Genomic DNA, 6,364 nt, shown 5'->3' on the forward strand with positions numbered 1-6,364 from the left:
CTCTGGACACCTCCCAGGGGAGGTGCAGGTCAGGGGAGTGGTCACTCCCCTTTCCTTTGTCCAGTTTCGCGCCAGAGCAGGGGCTAAGGGGTCCCTGAACCGGTGTAGACTGGCTTATGCAGAATTGGGCACATCTGTGCCCAACAAAGCATTTCCAGAGGCTGGGGGAGGCTACTCCTCCCCTGCCTTCACACCATTTTCCAAAGGGAGAGGGTGTCACACCCTCTCTCAGAGGAAGTTCTTTGTTCTGCCATCCTGGGCCAGGCCTGGCTGGACCCCAGGAGGGCAGCTGCCTGTCTGAGGGGTTGGCAGCAGCAGCAGCTGCAGAGAAACCCCAGGAAGGGCAGTATGGCAGTACCAGGGTCTGTGCTACAGACCACTGGGATCATGGAATTGTACCAACAATGCCAGGATGGCATAGAGGGGGCAATTCCATGATCATAGACATGTTACATGGCCATATTCGGAGTTACCATGGTGAAGCTACATATAGGTAGTGACCTATATGTAGTGCACGCGTGTAATGGTGTCCCCGCACTCACAAAGTTCAGTGAATTGGCTCTGAACAATGTGGGGGCACCTTGGCTAGTGCCAGGGTGCCCTCACACTAAGTAACTTTGCACCTAACCTTTACCAGGTAAAGGTTAGACATATAGGTGACTTATAAGTTACTTAAGTGCAGTGTAAAATGGCTGTGAAATAACGTGGACGTTATTTCACTCAGGCTGCAGTGGCAGGCCTGTGTAAGATTTGTCAGAGCTCCCTATGGGTGGCAAAAGAAATGCTGCAGCCCATAGGGATCTCCTGGAACCCCAATACCCTGGGTACCTCAGTACCATATACTAGGGAATTATAAGGGTGTTCCAGTAAGCCAATGTAAATTGGTAAAAATGGTCACTAGCCTGTCAGTGACAATTTGGAAAGAAATGAGAGAGCATAACCACTGAGGTTCTGATTAGCAGAGCCTCAGTGAGACAGTTAGTCACTACACAGGTAACACATTCAGGCACACTTATGAGCACTGGGGCCCTGGGTTACCAGGGTCCCAGTGACACATACAACTAAAACAACATATATACAGTGAAAAATGGGGGTAACATGCCAGGCAAGATGGTACTTTCCTACAATCACCTTAGCTGGAAAGGAGCAAGGAGTCTCTGCATAGAGACATGTTTGAGTGTAGGGAAGAATCCTTCCTTGGAATTGTTGCTTAAGATGCTTAGAGAACAAGATAAGGCCGAAGGGGCCACATCTGTTGAAAAAGTAGCAAATGGTTCCCAATCTGATCCAGGGACTCCCCCAGGAAAAGATTCAGGAAAGAAACCTCCTAGCCTGCCCATTACTAGACAGTCTAGCATAGTTGTTACCGAAGTGGAGTCACATCATACAGATGATGTGCTCTCACATTACACTGTCAGCCAAGCTGTTAGGGTGGCCTCTGTAAGGGACAGGTCTCCTTCTGTTCATTCCCATCATACCTCTGTGTCTAAGAATGTCCCTCCCACCAACCCTGATGACAGAATGTTAGAGAGGGAACTCAACAAGATGAGAGTGGAACAAACCAGACTGAAGCTTAATAAGCAACAGCTGGATTTGGATCGACAGTCTTTAGAACTAGAGAAGGAAAGACAGAAGTTGGGTTTTGAAACCCATGGTGGCAGCAGCACTATTCCCCATAGTCATCCTGTAAAAAAGCATGATTCCAGGAATCTGCACAAGATAGTTTCCCCTTATAAGGAGGGGGATGACATTAACAAGTGGTTTGCTGCACTTGAGAGGGCCTGTGTTGTACAGGATGTCCCTCAAAGGCAGTGGGCTGCTATCCTATGGCTATCATTTAGTGGAAAAGGTAGGGATAGGCTCCTTACTGTGAAAGAAAGTGATGCCAATAATTTTACAGTTCTTAAGAATGCACTCCTGGATGGTTATGGCTTAACCACTGAACAATACAGGATAAAGTTCAGAGAGACGAAAAAAAGGAGTCTTCACAAGACTGGGTTGATTTCATTGACCATTCAGTGAAGGCCTTGGAGGGGTGGTTACAAGGCAGTAAAGTTACTGATTTTGAAAGCCTGTATAACTTGATCCTGAGAGAGCATATTCTTAATAATTGTGTGTCTGATTTGTTGCACCAGTACTTGGTGGACTCTGATCTGACCTCTCCCCAAGAATTGGGAAAGAAGGCAGACAAACGGGTCAGAACAAGGGTGAACAGAAAAGTTCATACAGGGGGTGACAAAGATGGCAACAAAAAGAAGGATGGTAAGTCTTCTGACAAGGGTGGGGACAAATCTAAAAATGAGTCTTCATCAGGCCCACAAAAACACTCTGGTGGGGGTGGTGGGCCCAAATCCTCTTTTAATCAAAACAAAGAAAATAAACCATGGTGCTATTTATGTAAAGTAAAAGGCCATTGGACAACAGATGCCAGTTGTCCAAAGAAAAGCACCAAGCCTCCTACCACTACAACCCCTACTGCTACCCCTAGTGTCCCTACTAATAGCAGTGGTAGTGGGAGCAAACCTACTAATAGCCAATCCAAGGGAGTAGCTGGGCTCACTATTGGTAACTTAGTTGGGGTTGGTCTTGTTAGGGAGACCACAGAGGCTGTGTTAGTCTCTGAGGGGGCTATTGATTTAGCCACCTTAGTTGCTTGTCCCCTTAATATGGATAAGTACAAGCAGCTACCCCTAATAAATGGTGTTGAGGTTCAGGCCTACAGGGACACCGGTGCCAGTTTGACTATGGTCATAGAGAAACTGGTCCACCCTGAACAACACCTACTTGGTCACCAGTACCAAGTAACCGATGCTCACAACAACACACTTAGCCACCCCATGGCTGTTGTAAATCTCAACTGGGGGGGGGTTACTGGTCCAAAGAAAGTTGTGGTAGCCACAGATTTACCTGTAGACTGTCTACTAGGAAATGATTTGGAGACATCAGCTTGGGCAGATGTGGAGTTGGAGGCCCATGCAGCAATGCTGGGCATTCCAGGGCATATTTTTGCTTTGACAAGGGCTCAGGCCAAAAAGCAAAAAGGACAGGGAAGCTTGGATCCTGGAACAATGGACCAAGTGCTCCCTAAAGCTAGGGCTAGTAGAAGCAAACCACTTCCTACTATCCCTCCCTCTACAGTGGATTCTACTTCTGAGGAAGAAGAATTCCCTCCCTGTGCAGAACCTACAGCAGAGGAGCTTGAAGCAGACACTGCTGAGCTTTTGGGTGAAGGGGGGCCTGCCATGGAGGAGCTGAGTGTGGCACAGCAAACCTGTCCCACATTAGAGGGTCTGAGACAGCAAGCTGTCAAACAGGCTAATGGGGATGTCAGTGACTCTCACAGAGTTTACTGGGAGGACAATCTCTTGTATACTGAGGCAAGGGATCCTAAACCTGGAGCTGCCAGGAGATTAGTGATCCCTCAGGAGTACAGAAAGTTCCTCCTAACTCTTGCTCACGACATTCCCCTAGCAGGACATCTGGGACAAATGAAAACTTGGGACAGACTTGTTCCCTTGTTTCATTGGCCTAGGATGTCTGAGGACACAAAAGAATTTTGTAAGTCCTGTGAAACCTGTCAAGCCAGTGGCAAGACAGGTGGCACCCCAAAGGCACCCCTTATTCCACTGCCTGTGTTTGGGGTTCCCTTTGAAAGGGTAGGGGTTGACATAGTTGGCCCCCTTCACCCTCCTACTGCTTCAGGCAATAGATTCATCTTGGTGGTAGTGGACCATGCCACAAGATACCCTGAAGCTATTCCTTTAAGGACCACTACAGCTCCTGCAGTGGCAAAGGCCCTCCTGGGAATATTTTCCAGGGTGGGCTTCCCAAAGGAAGTAGTATCAGACAGGGGAAGCAATTTCATGTCTGCATACTTAAAGGCCATGTGGAAGGAATGTGGTGTAACTTACAAATTCACCACACCCTATCATCCACAAACAAATGGACTGGTGGAGAGATTTAATAAAACTCTCAAAGGCATGATTATGGGTCTCCCTGAAAAACTCCGCAGGAGATGGGATATCCTCTTACCATGCCTCCTTTTTGCCTACAGGGAGGTACCCCAGAAAGGAGTGGGCTTTAGCCCCTTTGAACTTCTTTTTGGACACCCTGTTAGGGGTCCACTAACACTTGTAAAGGAGGGTTGGGTACAACCTTTAAAAGCTCCTAAGCAGGATATTGTGGATTATGTACTTGGCCTCAGATCAAGGATGGCTGAGTATATGAAAAAGGCCAGTAAGAACCTTCAGGCCAGCCAAGAGCTCCAGAAGCAATGGCATGATCAGAAGGCTGTTTTGGTTCAGTACCAACCAGGGCAGAAAGTGTGGGTCTTGGAGCCTGTGGCCCCAAGAGCACTCCAAGATAAATGGAGTGGACCCCACACAATTGTTGAAAAAAAGGGTGAAGTCACTTATTTAGTTGACTTAGGCACTGCCAGGAGTCCCCTTAGGGTGCTCCATGTCAATCGCCTGAAACCCTACTATGACAGGGCTGATCTCACCCTGCTCATGGCAACTGATGAGGGACAGGAAGAAGACAGTGATCCTCTACCTGATCTCTTCTCTTTCACAGAACAAGATGCTCTTGTGGAAGGAGTAGTTTTGGGTGATTGTCTTACTGCTGAGCAGAAAGACCATTGCATAAATCTCCTAGATCAATTCTCTGAACTCTTCTCTACTGTGCCAGGTACCACTTCTTGGTGTGAGCACACTATAGATACTGGAGACAGCTTGCCTGTCAAAAGTAAGATCTATAGGCAGCCTGACCATGTCAGAGACTGCATAAAGCAAGAGGTGCAGAAAATGCTAGAACTAGGAGTGGTTGAGCACTCTGAAAGTCCATGGGCTTCTCCTGTGGTACTTGTACCAAAACCCCATTCCAAAGATGGAAAGAAGGAAATGCGGTTTTGTGTAGACTATAGAGGTCTCAACCTGGTAACCAAAACTGATGCTCACCCTATACAGAGGGCAGATGAGCTCATAGATACACTGGCATTTGCCAAGTATCTAAGCACTTTTGATTTGACTGCAGGGTATTGGCAGATCAAATTATCAGAAGATGCTAAACCTAAAACAGCATTTTCAACCATTGGAGGACATTACCAGTTCACTGTAATGCCTTTTGGCTTGAAAAATTCACCTGCCACTTTTCAGAGGTTGGTGAATACAGTCCTGCAAGGGCTGGAAGCTTTCAGTGCAGCATATCTAGACGATATAGCTGTCTTTAGCTCCAGCTGGGATGATCACCTGGTCCACCTATGGAAAGTTTTGGAGGCCCTGCAAAAGGCAGGCCTCACTATCAAGGCTTCAAAGTGCCAGATAGGGCAGGGTAAGGTGGTTTATCTGGGACACCTTGTTGGTGGGGAACAGATTGCACCACTACAGGGGAAAATCCAAACGATTATTGATTGGGTTCCCCCTACTACTCAGACTCAGGTGAGAGCCTTCCTAGGCCTCACTGGGTATTACAGGAGGTTCATTAAGAACTATGGCTCCATTGCAGCCCCTCTTAATGACCTCACTTCCAAGAAAATGCCTAAAAAGGTATTATGGACAGCAAACTGTCAGAAAGCTTTTGAGGAGCTGAAGCAGGCCATGTGCTCTGCACCTGTCCTGAAAAGCCCTTGTTACTCTAAAACATTCTATGTCCAGACTGATGCATCTGAATTAGGAGTAGGGGCAGTCCTATCACAACTTAATTCTGAGGGCCAGGATCAACCTGTTGCTTTTACTAGTAGGAGGTTGACCCCTAGAGAAAAGCGTTGGTCTGCCATTGAGAGGGAGGCCTTTGCTGTGGTCTGGGCACTGAAGAAGTTGAGGCCATACCTGTTTGGCACTCACTTCATTGTTCAGACAGACCACAAACCTCTACTTTGGCTAAAACAAATGAAAGGTGAAAACCCTAAATTGTTGAGGTGGTCCATATCCCTACAGGGAATGGACTATACAGTGGAACATAGACCTGGGAGTAGCCACTCCAATGCAGATGGACTCTCCATATATTTCCACTTAGACAATGAAGACTCATCAGGTCATGGCTAGTTTTATTGTCCTTCGTTTGGGGGGGGGGGGGGTTGTGTAGGAAAGTACCATCTTGCCTGGCATGTTACCCCCATTTTTCACTGTATATATGTTGTTTTAGTTGTATGTGTCACTGGGACCCTGGTATCCAGGGCCCCAGTGCTCATATGTGTGCCTGAATGTGTTACCTGTGTACTGACTAACTGTCTCACTGAGGCTCTGCTAATCAGAACCTCAGTGGTTATGCTCTCTCATTTCTTTCAAATTGTCACTAACAGGCTAGTGACCAATTTTACTAATTTACATTGGCTACTGGAACACCCTCATAATTCCCTAGTATATGG

Source organism: Pleurodeles waltl, chromosome 2_2 (assembly GCF_031143425.1).
Source record: "Pleurodeles waltl isolate 20211129_DDA chromosome 2_2, aPleWal1.hap1.20221129, whole genome shotgun sequence".
Lineage (NCBI taxonomy): Eukaryota > Metazoa > Chordata > Amphibia > Caudata > Salamandridae > Pleurodeles > Pleurodeles waltl.